This window comes from Gorilla gorilla, chromosome 21 (genome assembly GCF_029281585.2).
Source record: "Gorilla gorilla gorilla isolate KB3781 chromosome 21, NHGRI_mGorGor1-v2.1_pri, whole genome shotgun sequence".
In the NCBI taxonomy this organism is placed as follows: domain Eukaryota; kingdom Metazoa; phylum Chordata; class Mammalia; order Primates; family Hominidae; genus Gorilla; species Gorilla gorilla.
Genome location: NC_073245.2, coordinates 21761711 through 21777734, shown reverse-complemented (window position 1 = coordinate 21777734; position 16024 = coordinate 21761711). Strand labels below are relative to the sequence as shown.

Sequence of the window (16024 nt, the reverse complement as noted above, 5' to 3'; positions counted from 1 at the left end):
AGAAGAGCAGAATCATGAGGCAATCTGGCTCTCTCTCTCCTTCCTCTCTCTCTCTCTCTGTAAATATACACACACACGAAAAACTAATGATATATAACATATATAAATTTATAACAAATATATGTGTGGATACACATCTTTTAACATAAAATAATATATAACAAATGTATATACGTACACATATATATGCTTCATGTGCATATACACAGTTGATCATCATTACTTACAGAGCCCACATTTTTTAATTTGCCTGGTAATATTTATTTGTAATCCCAAATCAGTACTTATAGAATTTTTTTAGTCTTTTGTGAACATGCACAGAGAGGCAAAAAATTAGCGTAGCTTGGCCAGGCGCGGTGGTTCATGCCTGTAATCCCAGCACTTTGGGAGGCCGAGGGGGCGGATCACGAGGTCAGGAGATCGAGACCATCCTGGCTAACACGGTGAAACCTCGTCTCTACTAAAAATACAAAAATTTAGCCGGGTGTGGTGGCGGGCGCCTGTAGTCCCAGCTACTCTGGAGGCTGAGTCGGGAGAATGGCGTGAACCCGGCAGGTGGAGCTTGCAGTGAGCCGAGATCGCGCCACTTCACTCCAGCCTGGGCGACAGAGCCAGACTCCATCTAAAAAACATTAGCATAGCTCAATGCACACATTTGCAGTGGAGGATGAACAAAGCGCTGCTCTGCCTTCTTCTTTCAGCTTTCGTACTGTAAACAAGGACCTTTTTTGTGGTGTATTTATTACTATCTTTTTCACATTTTTGTGCTTTTTTGTTGGTACTTTTGCTGTTTAAAATGGATCCCAGGCATACTGCTGAAGTGTTTCTAAGTGCAAGAAAACTGTGACGTGCCTTATGGAGAACATATGTGTGTTAGATAAGCTTCGCTTAGGCCTGAGTTACAGCGCTGTAGACTGTGAGTTCAATGTTAATGAAGCAACAATGTATGTTAAATAAGGTGTCTTTCAACAGAAAAACACACAAAGCAAAGTTATGTATTGGTGGGTTGGTGAAAATGTTGTGACCAGAGACTCTCAAAAACCTAATCGAGCATTTTCCCTAGGAGCAATGGTTCACTATTTGTTGATTCGGTCTTTGCAGTGACTTTATAGAACATAACTACTGTGAATAATGAGAATCAGTTGTATGTATATGTTATATAATAAAGGGTGAAATTTCAACTTTTCTTTCCCCTTTCACCCTTTATAATATAGCATATACATTATATTATATAATAGGCTAAATAACAAATTATAAATTATGTTGTTATTTATAATATATTATAATAATATATTACATATTATATTATAGCATAACATTATGTTATATAATTTAATAATGTATATTATTATATATTATATAATGGATTATATATAACACACTGTATATGTTCATATAATAAAGAGGGAAAGGGAAAAGAAAAGTTGAAGTTACTGAAACATTAATAACTCTTTCAAGAAACTGCAAATAAAGCCCAGTAGTCTTTGAGGTCTGTGTGAGAGAGTTACAGCTTCCTTACTTATTGACAAGAAGAAACTGTCACTGATTCGGCTGTTTCTCTTGTGGTATATTTTGTCAAAAAATTTACACCAGAATAAGTTAAACAAGAACGAAAGATTTTATTTAAGCCTATTGCAATAGGGGACAGAGGCCAGCACCCAACTCAGCTGAGAAAAGGGTTGAGAGTTTTTAAGAGTTGGGATGAGGGATTGTAGGCCACCTGTGTTTGCTAAGTGTTTTCCAAATGAAAAGTAAATTTTCTTGTATCTTCATGACAGGAGATAATTTTACAGAGTTGGAACAAGGCTGAATTTAGGCTCCTATCCTCCCACAGAGACTGGGAGATAAGGGCATGATCTTCCTTGATGCTTCTATTTCTGAAGAATAGCTCCCAGGTCCTTGAGGAAGACATTCCCTGGGTCTTTATACTGCAAAGAGGCTTTAAAAAAGATTTATATACATTTCAAAGGGGTAAGAAACAATTTGCAATTACAAGTTTTCTAAAGTGAGTGCTCTAAGAAAAGGGAAGTCAGGGATCTATGGTCAGAAAGAAACATGTCTAAAGTTTAGTCAAGCTGAGGGGAACATTAAGTCTGCCATCATCTATCTCTCTATATTTGTGAGTATATCCTTTAAATATGTATGTGCATATATACATATATTAGTTAAATAAATCAGACTTTGTAAAATTGTGGAGATGAAGCCGTGGGTCTCCAGGGGACTAAAAAATCATTACTAAGAATTGCAAGTACTTGAATATCACATTATTTGTGAAATGAATAAATAATAATGCTTGTATGTTAGGTTTCCAAAATATACTTTTGTGATCAATAAGACACAAATTGTTTTGTTGAATACATTGAATAATATCTTTTTGTCATCTTTCAGTTTATTAATCAATAAATATTAAGGTATAACATTATCATGTACAAGACACTCAAATGATTTCTCTTTAAAAAGAGGTCCTTATGCACAAAGAATTATTGGCACTATTAAGCAGTTAATGAACTATCCCCATAAAATGAGTCATGGTCAATATTCTATTTCCAAATTCCTTCATCAAAAAGCAGCATTCTCCTTGAGTTGGAACATTGTAATTCTAGAGGAAAAAATTAAAAGAATTTTTTTGACATATGGTTTGGTGATAAACTTAGTAAAGAAATATCATGCTAACTCAAAAAAAGCTTAGATTTAGATTATGAAATGTGTTTAAATGTTAAGAACACTTACAGTATAATAAAAGGCTGGGGCATAAAATCTTAAGCTCAGTTTCACATATTGTGTACTGTCCTAACATAACCTCCAGAAGAAAGACTTCAAATCCAATGTCACAAAGTCAAATAGTATCAAGAATGTTTGCAAAACCTTGTCAAAAATAAGATAAACCTGTACATACAGTTTAAAAGTAGAAGAGCTATTTTAAACCAAGCTCTGTGTCACGAAGCTCAAGACTTCGATTTCCTTTCATGTCACTAAATAGCATAGTCCAATAATAAAGGGTGTAGTGCAGGAAAACGGGAAAGTTAAAAAGTTATCAAAACATTAATAACTCTTTCAAGAAACCTCAAAATGCAGCAGTTTTGTGTAAAGCTCATAGGCTTTCAGGCCATGTGGACAGGTTACAGCTTTCTTCTTTGAACACCAGAAAAGGCATCTCTGAATTCAACTATTTTTATTGCAGTGGTGGTTCTTTTGTTCCCACAGCTCTGCATAAGGAAAGAAAAATGTTCTTAAGTAGTGTAAATAAGCTATAAGATCTAAAGGATTAAGATAAAGTTTTTGAAGCTGTACTTTGAGACAGAGCCCTGAGGCCTAACTCTGAAGTTCTCTAAAAATACACTAGTTTTCCCTTATTAAAAATTTCCTACACATAAATCACCCTGTTTTACACACACACACACACACACACACACACACACACACACACTCTTTTCAGTGGTAGCCACATTAACATAAAACTTTTCTTCAGTCTTCAGTTGCTTATAAAAATGCACACCCCTTTGGAGATGTTGTTTGAACTTAATAAAAACCAGAATATCAGTCAAACGAATCACAAAGTGCATGATGAAACTTATATATGTGTGTGTGTGTGTGTGTGTGTGTGTGTGTGTGTGTGTGTGTGTAGATACATACAGTTTTTTTTTTAAGAGACAAGGTTTCTCTTGTTGCCCAGGCTGGAGTGCGGTGACATAATCATTGCTCAATGCAGCCTCGAAATCCTAAGCTCAGGCTATCCTCCCAGCTCAGCCCCCCAAATAGCTGAGACTACTGGCAGGCAGCACCAACACCCAGCTAAATTTTTCACATTTTTTTTTTTTGTAGAGTCAGGGTCTTGCTAAGTTGCCCACGCTGCCTTCAAACTCCTGGGCTCCTGGGCTCAAGTGATTCTCCCACCTTGGCCTCCCAAAGTGCTGGGATTACAGGCCTGAGCCACCATGCCTGGTCTCAAATATCTTTAACTCGACTGAAAACAGAGGAACAAAGTATATATTCTCCAAATCTACTGGACAGAAACAAAACTGAATCATTGACATCTTTTTCAATCCAAACCAATAATTCACTCGGAATGTTTATTTCTGCATTTAATCAAACATGTGTCCTAAAAGCATCTTGGGTTTTATGTGACTATTTTCCCAGGTTCCTTCATTCTAATAGGGAGTCTCAATTTTTCTTAGAGCTCCATTAGAGAGAAGCAGGTGTTGAACTTGGAGAAGGCGTTGGATTTATTTATTTTTTCTCACAAAGTAATAATTAAATATATAACAGTCATAATAGTAACAATAGTAACAACTACTGCCATGTTTTCTTAATTGGAAAACATTTTGAATCACACAGATCCATCTCATTGACTATCGTTTTTATTGAAATTTAGGAGGCAGCTAATATTATGTGCAATAAATGCATGCAAATGAAATCAATGGTCCTAAAAGGCCAACCCATTTTTACCACTGGTCCAATTAAAATACAGCAGTAAAAAGCAGAACTGACATTGATTTTCCTTCTCTTTTTTGGAAATAGATTTTTTCCCTTGATAAGCAATGAGAAAAAAATGTAATCTACATGACTGTTTTTCTTTGCGTTATACAAGATTATTCTTTGTGTTGCACAAGATGTACTCCTGGCCATCTACTTGATAATGAAGCAAGTTTAGTATTAATTAATCCATTACTATGGTATTTTCTTTTGCTTGCTGGCATTCAACTTACCCTAAAATACCAAAGGGAAAAAGAAAAGGAAAATGCAAAGACAGGAAGCTAGATTTGTCAACTGCATAGAATATGTCACTCAAAGGTAGATTTAAAACATTGATTTTTCAACATGATGGGGAAGGGAGTATTCAAGATTATATTCTGGACAATAGATGAAATATATTAAGGCACTACAGATTTTTAAAGAAGCTGAAAGTAACAAAAGGAAAGTACTAATTATTTTATATATCACACCAAATGGATAATCTAAAAATTAAAATCAAAATGTAGAGTTGGCATTGGGGTATTTTTTTTCAACAGTTATATACAAATGTGTTTATTTATAACATGAGTGCTGTGGGGATAGGGAGAGGAAGTGACTTACCAAAGATGTTTTGATTTCATGGTTAACATTCAACTAGAAGCTTATCTGCCTGATGTACAGGCTTCACATATAGGTGTATACCTTGAGTACAACTTCCTGTTATTCTTTATTCCTGTAAAACAAACTTGCTCCAAAGGAAGGAATCTTTTCTGCCAGAAGGCAACAACCTTCAGAAAAATAAAGATCTTTTGAGATCTTTCATCTCAATGAATTACGTTTAGACCCAGTGAAAGCTAAGGAGGCCTAATGAAGGGCATTTACAACCCCAGGTCACTGAGTCAGACAAGGGACCCCACCATTAGCCCCCATCTCCCTTTGAGAGATACACTGAACATTTTTTTTTCTGTCAATTTGAGGAACTTCCTTTAGTAGTCATTTCTCAAAAAGAAATTATGTCTGCATGTAGAATACACACATTACCCAGATTAGCTTGAAATTGGATCTTGTTTAGACAATCAAAACATCCTCAGCGATTCACTTCCCATCGCTGAACTGAAAAAGTGAAGGTACAAATAACCATACTTCACACATAATTATGTCAAAAAGCAGAGTTTCACTGATTTGAGAGTCATTTCTGGAAGCTAGCTTTACAGAATATCCCCCTCCTCCATCCCACATTGGCCTGATCCTCTTCCTCCTTTTCTCAGCCCTAAGGAGGTATACTTAGGTAGAAGTTGACGATGCAAATTACTTTTACATCATTGAGTGTAAATGAATCAATACCTAATCCTGGAGTAGGTGACTTGGTTCCTTTTTTTAAGTTATGGGTTTAAGCTGAGGAGGAAGATTCACTGTTTTATGCAAAAATGTAATAGTTACATTGAAAAGAACTAGAATTCTCATTAAAAAGTATATTGGTTCATCTATATAAAACACACAAATACTCAAAATGTACCTATGTAGTTTGAAGTAAGGACAGTGGTGACCCTTATAGGGATGGGGGACAATGGCAGAAAAGGATAAGTGTCTGTTTCTTGACCCAGGTGCTGCTTATGAGAGGACAATTTCTGAAGATCCAGCAGGCTCTACCCTCCTAATGTGCCCTCTGGGAAACTTCCTTTCTATTCAATAACAAGAGTAGAAAATTTACAATCATGTCCAAGCAATGCTGTTCACTTTTAGATTTGACTGTGTGAACTGGCTGAAGATCCTTAGTATTTTTTCAACCCTTTTATTTTGAAATAATTGTAGCCTCACAAGAGGTTGCAAAGATGGCACAGAGAGGTCGCATGCATGTAGGTTTCACTCAGTTTTTCTGAGTGGTTACATTTTACATCATTACATCTATCTATCAGCTATCTATCTATCTATCTACCTATCTATCTATCATCTATCTATCTATCTATCTATCTATCTATCTATCTATCTATCTATCATCTGTCTATCTGATGTGAGGGCAATCTGGCTGCGGCATCTGTCACCCCATTGATCACCAGGGTTGATTCAGCTGATCTGACTGGTTAGATGGGTGTCCCCCTCCTCCCTCACTGCTCCATATGCATCCCTCCCAAAGCTGCATGCTCTGTCGAAGAGGATGACCATCCCCGACAGAGGAGGACCAGTCTTCAGTCAAGGGCATACAAGTACCTCCGCTCCCCTGCCAGAACCTCCAAACAAGCTATCTATCATCTATCTATCTATCTATCTATCTATCTATCTATCTATCTATCTATCTGCTATCTATCTATCTATCTATCTATCTATCTATCTATCTACGTATCCATCTATCTATCTCAAAAATATATAGATATCAAAAATATGTATGAATAGCAAAACCAAGATATGGACACTGCTACAATGTGCAGGTATAGTTCTATATCATTTTAATCACATGGGTAGATTTTCATAACAACCACATGATGTAGATACAGAACTATTCCACTACCAAAAAGAACTCTCTTATGCTGTGTGTTTGTAGTCATACTCAACTCCCTCCTCTACACCATTTCTAATGCCTGGTAACCACTAATCTGTTTTCTATCTCTACAGTCTTGCCTTTCTGATAATATTATACAAATGGAATAATATAATATGTAGCCTTTTCAGATTGGCTTTTTAAAAACTTAGCATAATGCCCTTGAGAACCAGCCAGGTTGTTGCTTGGATCAATAGTTGACTTTTTCTTGTTACTAAGGAATATTTCACAGTATGATATTCCACAGCTTGTTTAACCATTTACTTCTCGAGGGACATTTTGATTGCTTCTGATTTTTGGATATTACAAATAAAACTGATATGAACAATCACATCTAGGTTTTTGTACAGACATAAGTTTTCATTTTTATGTGATGAATGCCCAGGAATGCAATTGCTGGGTTGTATAGTGAGTATATACTTAGTTGCCTTTTTTTGGTAAAGAAATTGCCAAGCAATTTTTCTGAGTTGCTGTACCACCTTACATTCCCACCAGCGATGTATGAGAGGCCCAGTTTTTCTACATCCTCACCAGCATTTTGTACTATCATTACCTTAAAGTTTCAGTTGTTCCAATAGGTGTGTAGTGATACCTCATTATGGTCTTCATTTGAGTTTTCCTAATGGTTAATGATGTTGAACATTTTATATGCTTATTTGCCATTCGTATACTTTCTTCAGTGAAATATCTCTTCATACTTTGCCCTCATTTTGTTTCTTTTATTTTTGTTATATTGCCTAACTAATTCCCTTAAGATTTTTTAGCATCTTTTTAAATAAAAATATTTCTCCCTGTTAACCTATCTACAGGTTGCTGTTTCTGCTAGTGATGAGCAGCACTTTCCACTTGTGTCTGGAGAACCAGAGAGTCCCTGCTTCCCAGAGAGCCCCCGCTTTCTTCCTTCTCTTTGTTCTGACTGGAAAGACCTTTTCTAGACTCTTGGCCTCCCTTATGGGAGAAACCTCATGGTTTCTGATGGGAAGCGAAAGCATCTATTAAGATTCACATCAAATGACAGCTCTTCCAGGAAGCCTGGACTTTTTTACACCAAATATACATAATCACTAGTCTTTTAAACTGGCATAGTACTTTTACAAATAGTTCCCAGCAGTGCCCTGGTAGACGCTGTTTGTGTCCTCTCCATATGACACTCAGCATTTCTTTGCACACTGGCCTGATTTCTGTGCTAGCAGCTACTCCTCCTTGACCCTTGGTCTCTTTCTCTGCCTTCTTTCTCTGCCTTCCAGAGGTTGCTCTGCCTGGGCAGAAATGCTGGGAGGAGCCCTCAACCTATGGTAAATAAACACTTCAGCTTCTTTACTCCTTGTGTAGGATAACTGTGCTCAGAGTTTCCAAGTGGGAGTAAGTCCTGGTTGCCCATGGTGGGAACTGGCTTGATAACACACATTTCCTTGGCTGATTTTCTTTCCCTTTTTCATTTTTCTATTGTCCTACTGAAATTTTCTGAGGTCCCCTCCTGAATAAATTTAAATAATTGTTTCAAGTTTCGGTTTTTGAGAACCCAAAATTAGGTAGCAAGTATTCCCTTCTACCAAGATGAATAGTAACCCACAAACCCCTGGTTGTTCCTACACAACAGAAAGCTCTTTGCAGAGAGAGAGAGAGAGAGAGAGAGAGAGAGAGAAAGCAAACCAACAGAGTATCCTAGCTGAAAGAAGAGCAAGTGCAAAGGTCATGAAACCAACATATTCTTGGTCTATTTAAGGAACTGCAAGAGACTAACAGGGCCAGAGAAAAGTGAGTAACAGAAGGACTAGAGCTGGAAATGAGCTCATATAGGAAAGTTCCATCTTTCCCCTTCTTCAAATAGGGAGTGAGGGTAGAGATGAAAACAAGTGGGCTGGGAAAAATTTTTCTGGCCTAAGGGCTGTGGAAATGTAATATTTCTTATGAATGTCACCAGTGCCTAAATGGATCTTAAATAGTCTATCAATGCACACAGGCCATTTTTCCTGGTATTTAAATGTTATTAATATACATAGTCAAACTAATTAGAAACCTTAGGATCTTCCTATTAAATAGAAAATTAGATATATGAGCAAAGACAGCACATATTGTTGGATTAGGTAGTATGAAAGGGTTGAAATGACAGTCTGTGAATTGGGCAGAGGTATTTCCAGGTTTCAGACTGGGATGTTCCCATTATTGCATTTTGGTTAGATCTTCCTTGGGGTACATCCTCATGTTATTAATCTCAAAGATGAATCAGCCTAAATCTTGACATAAATCCTCCCCAAACCAAAGGATAAGAGCATTAACCCCAACCAGCTATATCTGTGACTAGAGGCCGTGAACCTTTTCGGCAGAGCTGAAAAATAGATTTCATTCTTGACCTGAGACATTGCTGTCTATCTCAGAATTGATCAAAGTCTTAAGACTCAATAACTTTGAGGAGGAGAACATTCCCTGGAGGCCAGGTTGAAAGGTCTTCAAATCCACTTCACTTCCGATTGAAGGTAGACTTCCACGATTTAAGTTATGTCATGAACAGAGGGGAAAAAGATAAATGTAGTAAGCCCATCTTGGCATTTTCCTCATATGCATTTTCAGGAAAAAAATTTAAGGAGGGATGATTCATTTGCATTAGGCTGGCTTTCTCTTAGTTAAGTACCTTTGTTTTATGTTCCTGTTATTCCGTCTGCATAATAAATTACCCTAAAATGTAGGGGCTTAAAACAATAGAATTACTTTGCTTACAAATTAGCAGCAGAGCTTGATGGGGAATAGCTCCTCTCTCCTTATGTGTCTTCCACTGGAAAGAAGGCTGCAAGATGAAAAACCTAAAACCCTACTCTTTGGCATGACTGCCTGTTGATGGTGGAAAGACTCCAATAGTGCTGGTGAGGCTGGGGCTCCTAAGGCATGGCTCTCTGTTTCTACAGGAGATCTCCATGTGGTTGCCCCACGTTGCAGCTTCATTCAGTAGATGAACTTCTTACCTGTTGGCTCAGGGTTCTCAAAGTGTATGCCCCAAAGGACAGTGTCAGGAAAAGCCATATTGCTTTCTAATGCCTGAGGATGAGACATAGACTCTAACTCTCAATGGAAGAGTGTCGATATCATATTGTAGGATAAGCATGTGGGATATGATATACAATGGTGTGGTCATCTCTCAAAAATACTGTCTGCCATATTTTGCTTTTTATAACATATGCTGAACTGCAGAACTCTGAATTCTCTCTCATTATTTACTAGACAAAATAACTCACAGCTTTTGAGGCCTGACCTCGATTCCTTGAACAGAACAACTGGAAATGATAAAAAGATTAAGAAAACACTCATATTACATATCACACTCAACATTTTTGCACATGGGAATTGCATTAGAATCAGACAGAACTGCATTTGAATCTCAGCTCTGTTATTTTCTACGCAGGTATCTTTATCTGCAAATAAGAATTCCTATCTCAGGGTGGTTATGGTGATTAAATGAGAAAATTCACATAAACTCTGAGCACAGTACCTACCATATAGCTACTGGTTTTAGTAGGGAGTGGTAGTGATGGAGATAGAAATTAATAGTAGTAATTACAGTGATGTACTTAAAGGTGTCTATTTTAAGTCATGTCAATAGATTTTCTTCTGCTGCTCCTCTAAATTTCACAATAAGTAGGCTCCCCAGCCTCACATGCATTAGTGTTTAGAAATTTATGTAAATCTGATTAATGCACTTTGATCTGAATTAACCAGAGTCAAATCAAATTCTCTCTCAAAATAATACTTCAGCTCTCGTTTTGGTTCAGCTATTCACAGTGAATTGCTGTGGAACTTGGGACTGGCAAGCTTTGTGCATTTGCACAACTATAACATTGCTTAGGTTTGGTCTCTTCTACTATAGAATACCTGTTGGTTAGGAGGGTCGGCAAAAGTCTCTTTCACTAATAGTGAGTATGTGGCATATGCCCTTCAGCAGAAGACTGTCGCCCTTCAAAGAAGCCTTGTGAGCCTACCAATGCCCTCTGTGCTCTCTTCTTCCACTTAATGTCTTGAGGGTGCTTGTCGTCTGTACTCTTCATGTAGCTTGTAACCTCAAATTCTCCTGTGGCCTCTCTTGCATTGCTGTTGCAACAGATCACCTGCTCTTACTCACTAACTCTGCATTTGATGACTAACTTGTAGAATCTTTGAGGGCAAGTGATAAGTATTCTGCTTCATGGATTCTTTCATCCACATATATATATTCAACACCCACTACTTGCCAGGCACTGTTCTTAGTCCAGAGAATTCACAGTGAGCTACAGAAACTCCCTGTCTCAGACTGTGCTCCTCTAGAAGCTGACCTGGAGATATGGGTTCATCTTCAGGCAGTTTATTGGAGAAGTGATGTCAGGAAACACCAGTAGAGGTGTGGGGGAAGTGGGATGGCAAGAAGAGGAAGCAAGGAAGAGGTATGTTTTCCAGAAGGTTAAACACTGGGGCCAACCAGAGCTTCAACCTATTAGGGAACCCGAGGAAACACCTATCTCAGTATTACCACACTTGATGAGTGAGGGAGCTGGGAGGTTTATATTCCCACCAACTCCCATCAGGGCTGCTTGCAGGGAGGGGCCGCATGAATTCCTGAACCCTCCTGCAAATCTGAACTCCAGCAACTAGAAAAAGCTTGCAGGCGAATAATTGTACATAATAAAAGATGGGCCAGTGTGGATTGAAGTAAAACTTGCTGAGACTGTGTGTCAGTTTCCTAGGGCTGCTATAACAAAGCGCCACAAACTGGATGGCTTAGAACAACAGCGACTGATGGTCCCACATCTCTGCAGGCCCGAAGTCTGAAATCAAGGTGTCGGCAGGGCCAAGCTTGCTCTGAAACTGCAGAGGAATCTTCCCTTGTCCTTTCCTAGCTTCTGGTGGTTTGCTGGCAATCTTTGGCATCCCTTATCTTGTAGAGGCATCGTTCTAATCCTCTACATATGGTGTTCTTCCTCTGTCTTCACTTTGTCTTCTGTCTGTGTCTAAATTCCCCTTTATATAAGGAGGCCAGTCATATTGGATTAGAGCCCCACCCCAATGAACTCATTTGAATTGATGACTTCTGTAAAGACTTTTTCCAGTAAAGTTACATTCTGAAGTTCTGGGGGTTAGGACTTCAAATACATATATTTTTTATGAGACACAATTCAACCCGTATCAGGGGATAAAAGTGAGTATGCTGACAGCATCTGATGTAGTCTCTATTTTAAAGGACCTATACTCTAGTACAGGGGTCCCCAGCTGATACCAGCAGGGGTCTCCCCACGATACCGGTCTGAGGCCTGCTAGGAACGGGGCTGCAAAGCAGAAGCTGAGTGGCAGGTGAGCAGCATTACCTCCTGCGCTCCGCCTCCTGTCAGATCAGTGGTGGCATTAGATTCTCTAGGAACTTGAACCCTGTTGTGAACTGCGCGTATGAGTGATCTAGGTTGCACACTCCTTATGAGAATCTAACTAATGCCTGATGATCTGAGGTGGAACAGTTTCATCCAGAAACCATCCCCCCTCCATCCATGGAAACTTGTGTCTTCCGTTGAGGCAGGAGTATAGGTTCTGGAGTGAGGGAACCTAAGGTCGTTTCATGCTGACTTCCTAGAACTAAATTGAAAGGAAAACCCTAACTTTCCACGCCTAAGGAAAAAAAGGACCAGAGGCTACTCCCTTTGCAAACCCCCCACCTTTTCTGCCAAGCAGATGGGAAATTGGCTGTCCGCAACCAATCAGACTGATGGCTGGTCCAGTCTTCCTTTGCCTAGAAGTGCAACTTTGTAACTCCACCTTAGCCTGTGATTGATTACAAAAAGCAACCAATCAGATATTTGCACAGGAGTGTGAACTTCATTAACTCCACTTCAGTCCACTTTGTAACTCCTCTTCGCAACTCCTCCGATTGCAGGCCACCACTTCATTTACATGAGGTGAGCATGAAGTGGCCAGTGGGAAACCTCTAGCGGGTATTTGGACCCGAGAAGATTCTGTATCCGGGCCTTTGAGCTGCTGCTCAGGCCCGTACCCACACTGTGGAGTGTACTTTCATTTTCAATAAATCCTTGCTTTTGTTCTTTCGTTGCTTCATTCTTTCCGTGCTTTGTTGAGCATTTTTCCAATTCTTTGTTCAAAACGCCAAGAACCTGGACAACTTGCAGTCAAGACCCTCTACTGGTAACACCATGAAATCAGTCCCTGGTGCCAAAAAGGTTGGGAACCTCTGCTCTAGTAGGGGAGAACAATAAAGAAAACAAATAAAAACAATGTATAGTATATATGAAAATGATAAATGCTATGGAGAAAAATGAAGACGGGAAGTAGGATGCTTCTTGGTATTCTCCAAAAGGGTTCTAATAGTTATGCACACACAGTTGGGGGTTCAATAAATATTTATGAATGTCACGACTAAGTGTCTGAATATACAGAGTGTGCTGTTCACATGATCTTTCATTTGATATTTAATATCTATCAGTGGTCTGCCTAGTAGTGTACTAGGTCTCTGTGGAGAATCTGGGTCTTTTTTTATTTGAATGGTTTATTTACTCACTAAGAAGTTTTGGCAGATTTATATGTGGACTGTGGAGTTCAGAAAAGTAGTGACCAATTAGTTGTATTTGTAATCTCTCTGGAGAATTATTTTGAGGAAGAATGGTTAATACACATACACACACATATAAAACATATATAAACACATATATAAAAACACATTTAAATATAAAGTGCCTCAAAAAAAAAGCAATTTGGTAAAACATTAGCCTGAAAATAAAATACCAATACAGAACAATTTCTAGTTTACTTAATGAGGACATGGTGATACCTCTCTACCTATTTCATGAAGATTTTATTTGGTACATTTACTTTAATTTTTTAATGCATAATATCTCGTTAACAATTCTGACATGGGCTTTCTAAACACTGAAGTTATAATTATATAAACATTTCTGGGCCGGGCATGGTGGCTCACGCCTGTAATCCCAGCACTTTGGGAGGCCAAGGCAGGCGGATCACGAGGTCAGGAGATCGAGACCATCCTGGCTAACATGGTGAAACCCCATCTCTACTAAAAATACAAAAAATCAGTCAGGCGTGGTGGCGGGCGCCTGTAGTCCCAGTTACTCCGGAGACTGAGGCAGGAGAAAGGTGTGACCCCAGGAGGCGGAGCTTGCAGTGAGCTGAGATCGCACCACTGCACTACAGCCTGGGTGACAGAGCAAGACTCCATCTCAAAAAAAAAAAAAAAAAAAATTTCTGGCTCTGTTTTAGTTTCATGGTGGTGGAAATTATAGCCATAAAAATCCTCTAACTGTATGTATTATAGGGAGAAAAATGACATTAATCCTGAACAATGGGTAATAATTGAGATGTGTTGTCAAGCAGTGCAGTGACAAAAAATAACCTTGCTGATCTCCTCTGTATCTTTGAATAATTATCAGCTATAAAAAAGGAATAGGTTGGTGCTATAATCTTTTTGTTTTTATTGGGGGAAAGACTATTTTAATCTTATTTTGACAGTTCCTTATCTAAACTATTAACAATTTATTCATTCTGTATTATTAGGTTAAGTCACAATTGTGATCACTTATGACTGGACATTCTCTCAGCTCTTTCAGATCTTGCTCCCTGGGCTCTGTGCCCTGAGACCCATGGGGTTCCACTCAATACCGGTCTTAAATACATAGTTTTTTTCTGAAAGCTACTAAGCACAGCTTGAATGCCGGTGCTTTCAATTAAACCTTCTAGGTTTTGTGCTGGTGTTAAATAGGCCACCACTGGGGTTGGTTGCTTCCAATAAATGTAGAACTAAAGGCAACTGTAGGGTGTAGAGAGAGATGATCCTTTAAACCAATATAGTGGAGATAAAAGATTGAACAAACTGCTCTTTTTCTTGCTTGACTTAGAATAGACATGTTGTAAATGATACTCTTAAGCGACCAAAACACAGTAAAAATATCCACTGACAAAGGAAAAAGGAGAGAAAATAACTTTTAGTTAGCTGTGTTAGTTATTGGCAATGCATATATTAAAACAGGAAAGATGCGATTTCATTCTTCAGGGTTGACTTTATACTCAACAAGATTACATGGTGAAGAGTCATCAGAATAATCGATCTTCCTCCACTTTCCTTCTAACAGTCTCTTCGTGGCCTGTGCTGAGGACTACATCAGTCTCCTGCAATTATCATCTACACTGAAAAACAAAGAGGACAGAGGCAAAGCTAGTGGCCCTCACCATCCCCTGCAAGCTGATTGCTTCTTACTGCAAGCACTTGAGCATCTTCCTGAGAGCTTTCTTGGGCAATGGGAACCAGGCTTGGCCCATTCACAGGCAGGTGAGAAGTATGAGGAAATGGAGAAGGCATTGTCCAAGGAGCAGTCTTCAACCTTCGCCCCGCAGGTGAGACAACTCTGAATAAGATGTATTCTACGCTCTCTTCCAAAGGTCCCCAGTTGGATGGAGCTCTAGCTGCTCATGCGATAAGCTGCCTATTAATACACAAATGATTGCCTTTCTTCCTTGCTCTGTCTTCCTGCTGCTCTCCTACTAATGTTTCCTGGGATTGCCTCCAAATAAACCACTTGAACTCACATATTAGTGTTATTGTCAGTTGGAAGATTTTAGTGTTTTAGATATATAGGAGCTCTTCAGCTTTTAAGATTGCCAATTTCTTCTTTCTTCAGAGCAGTATTCATACCTGGCCCGTATTATTTTTTTCTGGAAGTATTTTATTATTGCTTAAAAATACCAGGAAGATTACCATGAAAACTGTACATTTATAATTTAAGGATGGAATCTTCATATGGTTTCTTAAACCTCAGAGGTGAAGGTATTACACATTCCAGAAATTCAGGAAACTTTCTGTGTTATAGAATAGCAGGATATTGAAATCTACATTCTCTGGTTAAGAGAATGCCTACATGATTTTTAAATAATTGGTCGATGGGCTGCCCATGGTGGCTCACATCTGTAATCCCAGCACTTTGGGAGGCCGAGGCGGGGGATCACTTGAGGCCAGGAGTTCGAGACCAGCCTGGGAAACATGGTGAAACGCCGTCTCTA

General features: G+C 38.7%; 1 long non-coding RNA gene across 1 annotated transcript in view; it reads left to right on the top strand.

Annotated features, from left to right (window-relative positions):
• The window catches only part of LOC109024326 (uncharacterized), a 68610-nt gene extending 53128 nt beyond the window's left edge, over positions 1 to 15482 (top strand). Inside the window, exon 6 of the long non-coding RNA XR_010132225.1 lies at positions 15100 to 15482. This is a non-coding gene — a long non-coding RNA (uncharacterized lncRNA). The remainder of the gene's footprint in view (positions 1 to 15099) is intronic.
• Positions 15483 to 16024: the final 542 nt, after the last annotated feature.